Here is a 13021-nt window from a genome sequence, read left to right on the forward strand (position 1 = left end):
ATCTGCATACACTGCAGAAAGGCCTGAGTAGTATGAGCTTTTTCCAGGAAATAAACTATAAATATGTACATATGTGAATGTGCAAAGGCATCTGTTAGCATGTGTGCATGTGTGGTGAAGCGGTTGTTTATCATGACATATTTATGCATCGTCTGAATTCCTGCACAATCCCAAGACATATTCATCGTTTCCATGTCAGCATGTGCACGCTGGGACACGCCTGAGGCCAGTATGAGGGAGTCTGGGGTGTGCGCTTTCCTGGTCCCGTGGAGGCTTGTACTTGGCGTCCCCGAGTAGGCACCAGTACAAGGTCTCCCTCACCCGCAGTCTGTGGGTTCTCAGACCCTTGCGTCGTACCCAGCACTTGGTGTCTGCCGACTTTCTGATGCTTCCCCTTAGACGGGTGTGACCTGGCAACTCACCGCTTTGCTTTGCATTTCCTTATTTTATCCTGAGGTTGAGCTGCACGCTCCTCCTGTCCTTAATCGATCCGCTTTCCCTGTATGCAGAGTCATTTTCACTTTTCCATGTATGTTACTGTTAAGAAAAACTTTAGATGAGAAACTAGAAGGAGGGTGGCAGACTGGAGGTAGCACACCTTCCAGTGGCCTCTGCCGGCAGGCGCGGGTACACCTTCCTGCTGGTGTCCGGGGTAGATACCCCTCCCTGTGGATATGAGGCCTTCATGAGAGTGGGAAGGGAATCAGCAGCAAGGCTGGGTCTGGCAGAAATTGGGATTTGTCCTGATTTTATTCTAGTTTTTTGGTAGTGGGGACCGAATCCAGCACATTCACACTTGAGTTATAGCCCCAGTCCTATTTACTGTTGAGACAGCGTCTTGCTAAGTCCCTAAATTGTCCAGGCTGGGCTTGAACTTTCGATCCTCCTGCCTCAGCCTCCCAGAGGGCAGGGATCAGATGTGTGCCACCGTGCCTGGCTCTGATGTTTTGATATTGAGAAGCATCTGGAGGGGCTGCATGGATTCAGGGGCGGGACACGTAGCAGGGAACTGCTGGCACCAGGACACCCCCACCCCCGCCGTTGTTTTCGTAGAACGTTTCACTCTGACGTCTGGGGCTGGGTGCTCTGACGTTAGCCTCTGCGTCCTGTGGACAGGCGGGGAGTCAGGCAAATTGGCACCTTAAAGCTGTAGCTTTCCCAGTCTCGGCAGAGTCTCCCTGCCCCACGAAGCAGGCCGTGTTTTCCCATCTCTGTTGGCTGCTCACTTCACCACTTTTCATTTCAGAATCTCCGTAAAATGCATCCTCTTATCTCACAGGAAAGTTCATTTTGAGCCTTCCCCGGGGATTGGGAGGGTGAATTCTAGGTGACCTGACCTTGTCCACCTGTTGGTGGCGAAGGGGCACACGACTGCGTCCTGAGTCGTTGGCACCACAGAATCCACTGAGCCAGGGCTCTGAAGAGGAATTGAGGGCTTTCTACTTATCTCGGCTTCTCCAAATTTTCTGTCAACCTTTACGTTTGTGACAATAAGAGAAGCCATCTAAACAAAAATATAAAAACGCAACACTTTCAGCATTTAGGGAGGTTGCCATCGAATGCTTCCAGTTATTACTGCTCATTTGTATATCACAGTTTTAATAAATTGAAGCTTTGTGGAGCTGTAGTGGGAGGTTCGGTCCTTTCATGATGGTGGGCAACAGTGTGGGACTGGTGTCGTATCGGGAGGTCGATTCTGACTGTGGATCAAGGCTCCACGTCGAGGGAGAAAACTAAAGAAGGGGACACGTTCACCGTATTTCATGTTTAATTTTTATATAAACATGGTGAAAAGTGTTAAATACATGTGCAGAAAAATCCAGATGAAACAAAAAAAGCATGCCTTGGATTGAATTTTGCAACAACATCACAGGGTGTGGACAGAATAAGGGGAGTCTTTGGCTTTTGGCCATCTGGTCACATGCAGCGACCTTTGTGAGTGCCAGGCCTGGGGCAGAGGTGGGGAGGACCCCTTTTGGCTTCTCATGGGCGGGAACTGAGTGCTGCTCAGCAGATGCACTGTGCACTCATGCTCCTTTCAAGAAAGAATCATCCAGCACCAAGAATGAAGGGCACCAAGTCTGAGAGGCGTGGGATCCTGGCTCTGAGGCCGGCTGTTGACTGAGGTAGTTTACTGAGCCGGGCTGGGCACTGTTTCCCATCGTCAGTGAAGGCAGAGCTTCTGGGACTGCTCGGTGTTTAGAATAAGATGGTGTCAGCCAAGTCCCTGCTTCCCTTTAAGCAGCCGAGTGTTCTATTGTATTTAAAAATATGATTCTTAGAATGAATGCCATCAACACCTGATCTTTTGGTCTTGCTTCTGCTCAGAAATGAGGCTGCAGCCACATGGCCAAAATCATCAGACAGGTGCTTCTGCTCCGAGCCTCTTTGAGACAAAATGGGTGGTGTTCAGCTCCCCATGAAGGAGAGACCTGGAGACTTCCCTTATTCACAGGCTTGTGAACTCCTGCCTCTGCCCCTGACTCCTATCTAACCGAAAAGGGAGGCAAATCCCTCTTTCATTTAACTGTGAGGCCTCTGGCTTATATGGCTTTGCTGTAGGCTCTCATGCCCTGTACCTTGGTGTGGGGGTCTCTCTTGGGACAATGGGCACATCTGGGGTAAGTGGGGGAGGGCCCCCTACCGGATCTGAGCAGAGGAGGTGTCCCAGGCTGTGTTGTATACTTGGCTTTCGTGGCTGTGGGAAGAAGCGAATGCAAGGAGCCCGGTGTGGGGTGCTCAGCCTTGGCAGCTGGGCCTCCCCTCAGCCAGCCCAGCACCCAGGAGGAGACACAGCAGAGCAGACAGAATGCTCTGCCTCGTGCTCAGTGGTCACCTCTGGGAGCACTGTGCTGTGCCAGGTGGAGAGCTTCAGGGCCCGGGAGCGTGGCAGGGGGATGAAGGAGTGGGCCATCTGATCCGACAGGGAGCTGTGTTTAAAAGGAGTACTGCGTAACTGAGAAAGAATGGCCATAGTGGCCTTGGCTGGGACCGGAAATGTGGCCCTAGCACTTCCAGGTCCCTGGGGTCCACCAGAGGGTCCCTGCTGGTCATCGTGCCGCTGCCTTGAACCGTGCAGCTGCCCCTGGAGGCCTCCCCTCCCCCACCGACAGCCCCTAGGAAAACAGTGCCAGCCCAGCCCTTTGCAAACAACGACAGCTGGAGGGCAGGTCTCAGCGTGGCCTGGGCTCCAGGGCTCCTCAAAAGGGGCCGAGCCAGGTTTGATGGCTTTGTCATGGGGAGCGGGAGTCATCTCTTCTTTGGGGATGGACAGTGGGAAAGAGAAACGGTGGGATAGAGGGAGGTGGAACTCTGTATGTGATGCAGGAGCCCTAAGCCTGTGGTTGATCTCCCTGGGGCTGGCTGGCCACGTAGGATCCCACGTGAGGCCCACGCTCAGTGGTACACTGTGTTGTGGGCTTGGCGTCAGTACTGGAGCCCGTCCACCGTGACCCCACTCTGTTACCCTCAAGCAGGTGGGGAGGGAGGCAGCTAGTTTATACCGATAATGGCCAGCACCTGTTGGCCATAGCAAACTTCCTGTGGAGAGAGAGAGAAGGAAGGACCTGTTTGGTGTGCAGATGATTACATCTGTCTGTGCTTGTGAATTTTTAGCTGAATTAGTAAATAACACTCATGCGTGGCACTTATGGCCCATAAACCATGGCCAGGAAACGAAGTCAGAGTTTGCAAGGGGATGGCCCGTGTGCTGGAAAATCTGAACCGCAATTGTGTTTTGTTTTGATCTGCACAGTGACTTTAAAAACTGAGATACCATGGGCTTTAGCTCAGAGTTTCCATTGTGTGCCTTGAAAGTTCAAGGCCCTGAGTTCAATCCCTAGTACCAACAAAACAACACAAAACAAAACAAAAAACAAAAGAGAATTCTATTAAGAAACTGAGATACTTGAGTCAGGCATGGTGGCACATGTCTGTAATCCCAGCATTTGGGGAAGGCTGAGGGAGGAGAATTGCACATCGAGTCCCACCTAGACACCCTAGGGAGACCCCGTCTTGAGGTAAACAAGCACATCAAGACAGAACAAACCAAACTGGGGAAACAGCACACCTGGGGTCATCCCCACTGCTGCAAAAACAAACAGAACCCCAAATCTGAGGTAGTTCTCAATAAACACGGGGAGTCTTCTTAAAAACCTGGAGCTTCTGCTTCTCTTGACAGATGGGGGATCTGTGGCACGGTAGGGGCAGGGCCTGGGTGGCTGCCTCCCCTCTAGGCTGGGCATGGCGCCATTCTTTGTGTTTGTGGTCACGCCCATCTGCTTGTTTATGTCACACCCGTTACATGGCATGGTTCCCTGTGTGTGCAGAGTGCACTGGAGTTGTTGACTCTGACCTGGGTCACTGTGCTGGGTGCTGGGACAAAGGGCTGCGGCATGGGGGTGGTAGTGGAAGGGAAGCCCTGGACAGGGGAGGGGAGGGCGCCCCTGGAAGGGCCAGGCTGCTGGAGGTCTGGATGCACTTGTACAACACCGGGAGATGCTTTTGTCTCATGTGGTCTCACGCATGTTGCAGAGGGTCCCTTTGCAGTGGATATAAAATGTACACTAGGGGTTTCTATCAGCAAAATACTGAATTTTCTTACTCATTTGAAATTCCAGGATGTACTTGGGTCTGTTTCTGGACTTTCTTTCGAGCTACAGCACCTGTTGTAGTGTGGCAGCCCCCTGAGCCTGTTAGTGTGGTCTGACTGTGTGTCCAGGAGACCAATTCCCTTCATTGCCCCTCATCTTCAGAATCCTCCTGGATTTTCTGTCAGTGCCGCTCCCGGTCCCCTCACCATGTGATTCGGAATATCTAGATCCCCAATAAAAATGCATTCGTATTTTGTTATATTTCATTAAACTTGCAGATTAATTTAGGTACCTTGATGTCTTTACGAGACTGAAATACAGTATGCTTTCTCTTTGTGTACACAAACTTCTTTTGGATGCTTTGTAAAAAAGTGTGTATGATCTATACAGGATAATATGTTTCACAGCATTTTTGTCCATATGTGTAATATATTTTGATCATCCTCTCCTCATTACTCTCTCTGGCTCCACCCCAGCCCCAAATCCTTTTCCTTTTTTCTAATGCCTCCCCTCCACTTCTGTGTCATCTTTCCCCCCTCTCTAGATTCCACAGATGAGAGAGAACTTGTGATATTTGTCTTTCTGAGTGTGGCTTATTCCCCGTAATGCGACGATCTTCATTTCTGCGCACTTTCTTGCAAATGACTTGAAGACTAACATTCTGCTGTGTTTATATACTGTTTTTTTTTCTTTTGTGACAGGAGGAGCAGTGGGCTGTGAGCCCTAGTCTTACTCTACCCTTCCTAGAACTGGGTACCTTGTCCTCAGACTACACAGGTCCTTGGGTTGGATGTGGCCTCTGTCCACCTGCCGGGTGACTTCAGCATCTTCGTGGCTGTGTGACTTAGCCTCTTCCTCAGGCCACTGGCACACAGACAGCCCTGGGAGGTGTCACACACAGTGTGTGTCCCCTGGAAACCTGCACCTGGTAGCCCTAAGCAAAACATTTCTTGCTATTGTCACTGTGTGGTCTCATGCCTGTGGCTGTGTGTTTTACAAGGGAAACAGTCCTAGGGCCTGAAAAGGTTTGAGGAAATGGAAAAATTATACTGAGTGTGGAAGGCTTACTATTAAAATGTTAAGGAGCCCCGAGATGGTGTTTATTATTATAGTGCAGGTTTCATGACATGCTGTGCCTTCCTTGGAGATCGCTTGGCAGTTAGATTCTTTAGGTTGTGTGTGACAGAAAACCTGGTCTGGATTACCTCTGGTGAAAAAGAGGGGGTAGCTGTGTAGTTTTCCAGGAGGTCTGGCTTCCCAGTGGATTTAAAACTGTCTCTCTGTCCCTCTCTCTTCTCAGTCTGCCCTCTAGCAAGGTTTATTTTTTTGCCCTCTGATTGGTCATGCTTTCTTCCCCTCTCCTCTGCCATTGGCTGGCTACAGGGTTGCAGGGCACAGATTGGTTTAGGCTTCATTCCTGAGTCCCCTCCTGGAGCTGGGCCACAGCTAGGCCTGGAGGACACAGAGCTGAAAGGAGAGAGAAGGAGGCTGCTGGCTGGCTCCCTACCAGCTCAGTCCTGCAGGAGTCACACTTGAGAGAGGAGAGTGATGTTGGAAGGTGTGACTTGTGTTGATGACACTTTCGGGGAAATGTAGGGAGGGCAGAGTCTTTCAGTGTTAAAGTGGTGGCAACGTCTGGTGTGGCCATATTGGGAGTGACGGGAAGCAGCAAGTTTCCCCCATCCACAACTGGGGATGGAATTGCTTGGAGTCTGTAAACCACCTAGGGCAGAATGTGAGTTTATCCCCTAGGGGCCAAGAGTTTTTGTAAGGCCCGCACTTAGGATTCTGAACAAAGCCTGCTTATAAACAAACTGTCCTGGGTCCCTGGTTAGGGGACTGGCTGTGTCCCTCTGGTTGAACCTCTGGACACCGGTCCTGCATTTGCTGTTCTCTTCAGCTCATCACTGGAATCCAGACAGACTCACACCTGTGCCCACGTGTGTACCGTGATGCCATGGCTTGGATCTAGATGTCCCCCAAAGCCTCATGTGCTCGAAATAGGGAGTTTCCTATTACGCTGGATTAGGGCGTAATAATGGGATTGAGGGGGCCGATAAGGGAAGGCACACCCTGGGTGTGGGTGGCACCACCCAAAAGGATGGTGGCCTGGATGGGATAAAAGGGACAGGCTGCTGTTGCTCGCTGCTTTGGTTGCTTGTTGCCTTCCTACCTGCCATGCTGTGGAACATTTCTCCCTGCAGTGCCCCTCTGCCATGCTGCCCTGCTTTGGAACCAGCTGACTATGTGCTGAAACCTCTACACACTATGAGCTGAATAAACTTTTTCTCATTTAACTTGGGGTGTTGGATATTTTGTCTCAGCAATAAGAAAAGTAACTAAAACTTGTGAAGACAGTGGAGAGGAGAAACTGTTCTGCATGGAGGCTTGAGACCGTCTGATTGATGGCTGGATTCCCCCTCTTTCCCAAAGTCCCCCCTTTTTATCCAAATAATTTCAAGGAGCAGGCACTGTAGATTGTTTTATACCAAGATAGAGGGCTGAGATTTGTTATGTAAACAGCGTGGTGCTTTGGTAAATCTTGGTTTTATTAACTTGGAGTAAGTTAGACAAGAGCAAGTTGCTATTGTTGAAATTTTTTAGAAAACCTGAAAGTGAGGTTCTGTTTTCACTCATTTTACAAACTCATTGCTGAGTCTCTCTGTGCTGAGGACAGAGATCGTGCCTGTGTCTCTGATGTGGTGTCCACGGGAATGGCTTGTGGTCTGTGGGCAGAAAATGTAGGGAATACCATCCTTCCTCATCCTGCGTAAGGTTCTTTGGGTTGGCTGGTTTCCCCAGAACAGCATGAGGTATTCTTAAAGAGAGGACAGCCGAGAATTCAGAGCAGTTGGGGAGAGGTGCACAGAGGTGGAGGAAAACATGCAGAGAGCATCGGTGGTCACAACAAGAGCATTGTTCCCAGGTGGCATCGTAAACCATCCAGCCATGCCCAGCAGGCACAGTGGACTTCATGAGCGAATCTAATGCCAGTGGCGGTGTCAGCCCTTTGTCTGGGGCCCACCTCGCTCTGCCCTCCCAAAGCTAATGGTGCAGTGTTGTAAGCAACTGTCCTCTGAAGTGCTCCGGAGGGAAGGCATACTGACTCAGTCACAAGTCTTTGTCGTAGGAGAGAGGCCAGAGAACCTTTGACCCCTATTATTTATTATTACTGCTAACAATGACTTGCTGAGAGCCTCTTACTCACAGCTGCATTAGCAAGTGCGTCACTCCGGGGCAGCTCCCTCACCTTTGGGGAAGACGACCGCATCCCATTGCGGAAACCGAGGCTCACAGACACTCACTGACCTGCCTTGGGTCACGCCAGTGGACTGTGGCTGTGCTCTCAGGTCCTCTCGGCTGTGCCAGATCCTGTCCTCTTGGAGGCCTCTGGTCAGCATGGGTTTTCTTTGCATGGATTTTGCCTTTTAAAAATGTTGCATTCAGCTGGGAGTGTAGCTCAGTGGTAAAGCGCTTGTCTGGCATGAATGAGGCCTTGGGTTCAATCCTCAGAGCAGCCAAACAAAATACCACATTCAGATATTATGTATCTTGATATCTGAGTTCCTGGTGCTAGTGCAGGCCTCTGTTGTGTGACGGGGACCACACGGAGCAGTGAGCTCAGCTCAGTGACTCGGCGAAGTCCGGTGGCTGCTGGGGCCTTGGCCAGGGCTCACCTGGGTCTTCACCTGCTCTGCGGTGGCAGCCTGGGCAGCTGCGCTGGAAGCCATGGCCGGTTTCCTGCGCTCAGGATCGTGGGAGGAAGGAACCCACCTAGCACCGCTGTTGTCTCTCTCACAGTTGTGTTCTCCTCAGGTCAGGGAAGAGGTTAAAGAAGACCCGCAAGTATGACATCATCACCACTCCTGCCGAGCGCGTGGAAATGGCCCCGCTGAACGAAGAGGACGATGAGGATGAGGACGCCACAGTGTTTGACATCAAGTACAGGTGCCTTGCCGGGTGGGGACAAAGGCGTCCTCCTGGGCTCTTCGCCTTTGACAGCGCACTCTGCTGAGTCAGGCCCCAGGGTTGTGGGCGGGGCCCATCCCACCTGGGTGGATTTTACAGAGGAGCCCCACAGACGGGTGTGTTTCCTAGGGGCATCTGCAGGAAAGTCACGGTGGCTCTGCCACATCCGAAGGCAGGGTGGGTTCTTAGACCCTTGTGGGATGCGCTCTGAACAGAGATTCACAGAGGCGCAGTGAACAAGTGTAGAGCGGGGATGAAGGCTTGCGGGCTCAGGGAGCAGGAGGGATGAGTCCGGCCTGAGGCTCCTCCTGTTGCCCGGGGCTTCTCGGTACCTGGGAGGGCTGCCTTCCTCACCTGGGAATGGTTCTTCAGGATCTTGGCTGCCCTCAGCTCTTGTTTATTCTGCATAAACCAGTGGTTAGATTCTAGGTAAAAATTTTACTAGCCTCCTGAAACAAATAGGGGTGTATTTCCTTATTTTCTCCTTTGGTGTAGTTTGCATCAGATTAGAATTGTTTCCTAGCTGTAGTGGCGCACGCCTGTAATCCCAGAATTTGGGAGGCTGAGGCAGGTGGATCGCTGTGAGTTCCAGACCAGCCTGGGCCACATAGTGAGTTCCAGGTCAGTCTCAACTACATAGTGAGACCCTGTCTCACCCCACCCCGAAAAAGAATTGTTTCCTAAATGTTTAGTAGACCGAGCTGAAGCTGGCAGGAGCTGATGGTTTTCTTTGTATAAGAAGAATTCTTAAAACCATGGATGTTCAATTGTTTGAAGAGTAATAGGATGATTTAGTGTTTATTTCTTGGGTTAGTTTTGATGAGTTGTAGTTTTGGGGGATTTTGTCTATTTCATCCAAGTTTTTAAATGTGTTGTACTAAAGTTGTTCACAACATTCTATTATTATCCTTTATACCTCTTTGTAACATGGGTAGACACGGTCCCTTTTGTATTCTTAATACTCATTATTTTTGCCTCTTATTCTTTTTCTTAATCAGTCTTACAGGGACATTAATTTTATTAGTCTACACAGAGAACCCACTTTTGACTCTTTGATCCTCTTTATTATCATTTTCAATTCAGCGTCCTTTCGTTAAGCTTTTTTTGGTGTGTGTTCTGTTCTGTTTTGCTGACTTCCTCCCTGGGATATTTAGCTCATTTGTGGCCAGTTTTGTTATCCGTATAAGCATTTATTCTGTGACTTCACCTGAGTTAGCTCCTCCCACAGTTATTCCTTGTCACTGTCAGCCAGTGCCTCTCTGTTTGTCCTGAAGGACTGGACTTCATTTCTCTCCCATTAGAAGTTGTTATATGAAAGAAAAGCAGGGTGTGAGTGAGCCTGGCAGGGACTCCCAGGACACAAGGCCATCCCAGTGGACTACTAAGATGGAGTGGTAGGGCTGGGGATTTAGCTCAGTGGTTGCGCTGCCTGCCTCGCAAGCACAAGGACCAGAGTTTGATCCCCACTACCAAAAAAAAAAGTGAAAGATGGAGTCGTAGTAGCTTTTCTTATCACAGATGTAATACATGTAGAAACTACAGAAAAGAAACAAGGTAAATGAACTTCACTGTAATCTCATTACTTAACAGTAACCCGTTAGAGTACTCTTTTCAATATGTCACAGGGTCAACAAGTATAGAAGAACAGCGCTTTTAGGATCAGTTTTGTTTGGTGTTTTTTTTTTTTTTTTTTTTTTTTTTTTTTGCTGGTGTCATGGTTTTGAGGCCTTCTCTGTACCTTGACAATCTGGTCCCAGGAACCTCTTTCTTTCCTGTCAAGACATGGGTTTGATCCTCTGTAGGAAACAAGCTACACTTAAATTGAACGTGATCGAATCATGGCTTTGGTTGCTTCATGACTGAATTGAAAGAGGAAAGTGTTTTTGGTGTCAGGGCAGCAGGGTGGCAGTGGGCCTCTGATCAGAGCCTGCACTCAAGCTTCCTTGCAGCAGGGGAGGGCTTCTGCCGACAGCCCTCTTCTGGGGCTCTGCAATCCATGTGACGAGACCTCCAGGGTTTGGGCCAGATGCCAGGCGGGAGTGGTGTCCAGAGAAATGTATTCCAACTCCGTCTTTAAAAAGGCTAATTAGAAGAGGAGATGATAGCTCAGTGGAATCCAGAGAACCCTGGGTTCTGACATGGCTTCGTATTTCCAGAGGTGCTTGGGTCCTGCCTGCCTGATCTGTGCTTGGTCGGCCTAGGGTGCTGTGGTGGTGGATGCGTGAGACTCTGCATCACTGGTTTATGATGGGGGACTTTTGTCACACCCTCCGGGCAGATGTTGGCTCTTCCTCCCGCTTGTGTGGCAGGTACCCGGCCACTGTGACAAGCGCACAGCCCACGGGTGCGTCGCTGGGAGAACCACTGCTTTTGCCAGTCCTGCGTCCCGCCAAGGGTGAGGTCTTTGTGCCGCATGGGCGTGTGGCCTTGCATTCTGCACATGCCTTCCGCCCCCTTTGTGGGCAGGGCTTCCTGCAGGAGTATGATTAGGAACCAGTGAGATTTTGGCCGGGGCTGCACCATGGAGACCTGCGCCTGGCATCTTGTGTTTGGAGCAAAGGGATTCACTGCTGTTTGCTGCAAGCAGCTGCTGAGGGATAGGCTGGGCATGGAAGCCAAAGAACAAACTGCCTGGCTTATACTGGGCTTAGGCCAGGGTCTCCGAGTCCCCCGGGGGGACTCGGCTGTTGGTCTCAGACACCCACGTCTCAGAGATTTAGATCCGTGGTGGAGACAGTTGAGGAATGGTGAGGTGCTCACAATGGGGCCCCCCTGTGCTGCATGGAGGTGTTTATTCTTATAGCTGTGAGGGGTTGACTGCAGCCTGTGGGGTGGAGCAAAGGCAGCGTCCTGGTAGAGGCTCCCAGGCATGCTCTGGGACCCTGTCAGATGGTGCAGTTTGCTGTGTTGGGCCCGCCAATGGCTCTTCCTGGGTTCTGTGGCTGCTGGAATCAGCTTCGGTTCATAGGGGCATCTGTTGAGTGCACTTGGATGCTTGGTCTCTGAAGTGTCACCAATCCTCAAATCCTGTTAAACCTTCCTTTTTATATGCATGGTTCTATAATGCCTGTAACCTACCACTGACAGAAGATGGTAGCAACTTTACCGGTCAGATTTCCCCTCCTCTTCTAAGATCCTTTAGATGATATTTTGGATAGATTCAGTTTTTTAACTTTCTTTCATACAAGGCTTTCTGCACCAGTATTTCTTGAACCCCGACTTTGTCTGACACTGCTCTGGGGCTGGACTTTAGAGGTGAGAAAGCTTTAACGTGGCTCTTGCCTGGTCTGAGAAAGAGAAGGACATCATCAGACATTTACATAAATTGGCTAGGGGATGGGGACAGAAAATGAAGGCCTAGGCATAGGCCAAACTGAGCCCACTGCCTGTTTTTATTTATCTCTCAGTCAGCTTTCCATCATTGTAACAAAGTACCCAAGGTGATCAATTTAAAAAGAGAAAGGGGACAGGTTGAGCACTGAGCGGAGGTGTTACCTGGAAGAGTGGACTGTGCTTTCCAGGCAGCACATTCAAAAGTCCTGTGGTTGGGGATGTGCAGCTCCCAGGGGCTGAAAAGAGAGCTTGTGTGGCAGGAATTGAGATGGGGAAGGAGAAGCTGAAAGGGGTCCCAGGGACGGAGTCTGTTAGGGAGGGTCAGGATGGGTTTGTCCTAACTCTTGTTGCTCTTTTCTTTCAGGTAAAACCTTTTTTTCCAACGTGTTAGAATCCTGTGAGGTGAAGGACCCAGGAGCCTGCAAAGCACGGAAACCAAAACAAACACTATTTGTGACACCGTGGCTCTGCCCTATGTGCCCAGCACCTGCCCATAATGTCACCCGTCAACTGTGTTTCCACATTGCCACTGGAGAGTCGCCTCTGCTGCCCTTTGGACGCCCTTTTCAAATGTCACCCCTTCCTGTCACTCCTCTGAGAGGTTTTATGCCTTACCAAGGGGACAGGGATAGAAACATGTTGATTTTAAAACAAGTTTTTAAAGCAGCTGCTGACAATAGTCAAGCTCCGATCAGCAGAATTAGGAATCGACAAGGAGCCGGCAGGGTCCTCGGCTGTGCGTGTGGAATCCCGGCACTGTTCTCCTGGACCCAGGCGAGGATGTCTCCGACTGGCTTTTCACTTCTGTGGGGTTCTGGCCTCGCCTGGTGACACTCTGTGAGATTTTACAGCGGAAGTGTGGCTTCTCTGGAAGCCTACATATTATGGCTTCTTTCTCTTTTTTCCTTCTTTAAAGGGTTCAGTAGAAATAGGCATGGCTAGTTCATGAAGAATTTCAAATTTCAAATATCAGGGACAAGACATACATGTGCGCGTGCGTGTGTGTGTGTGTGTGTGTGCGCACGCGCGTGTGTGCGTGCGTGCGTGTGTGTGTGTGCGCGTGTGTGCGTGTGTGTGCGTGTGCGTGTGTGTGTGCGTGTGTGTGTGCGTGTGTGTGTGTGTGTGGC

General features: G+C 50.3%; 1 long non-coding RNA gene across 2 annotated transcripts; it reads left to right on the forward strand.

The window, feature by feature from the left end:
* Positions 1 to 2042: 2042 nt before the first annotated feature.
* LOC117285209 lies at positions 2043 to 12895 on the forward strand. 2 transcript variants are annotated; one of them, XR_004516191.1, is made up of 3 exons: positions 2043 to 2126; positions 8409 to 8540; positions 12259 to 12895. It is a non-coding gene; the product is annotated as an uncharacterized LOC117285209 (long non-coding RNA). The 2 variants fall into 2 exon arrangements; XR_004516192.1 differs by lacking the exon at positions 2043 to 2126 and adding an exon at positions 7913 to 7985.
* The last annotated feature ends 126 nt before the right edge of the window (positions 12896 to 13021 follow it).

The sequence above is a fragment of the Fukomys damarensis genome, unplaced genomic scaffold, assembly GCF_012274545.1.
Source record: "Fukomys damarensis isolate Sample0158 unplaced genomic scaffold, DMR_v1.0_HiC HiC_scaffold_7, whole genome shotgun sequence".
Taxonomy (NCBI): domain Eukaryota; kingdom Metazoa; phylum Chordata; class Mammalia; order Rodentia; family Bathyergidae; genus Fukomys; species Fukomys damarensis.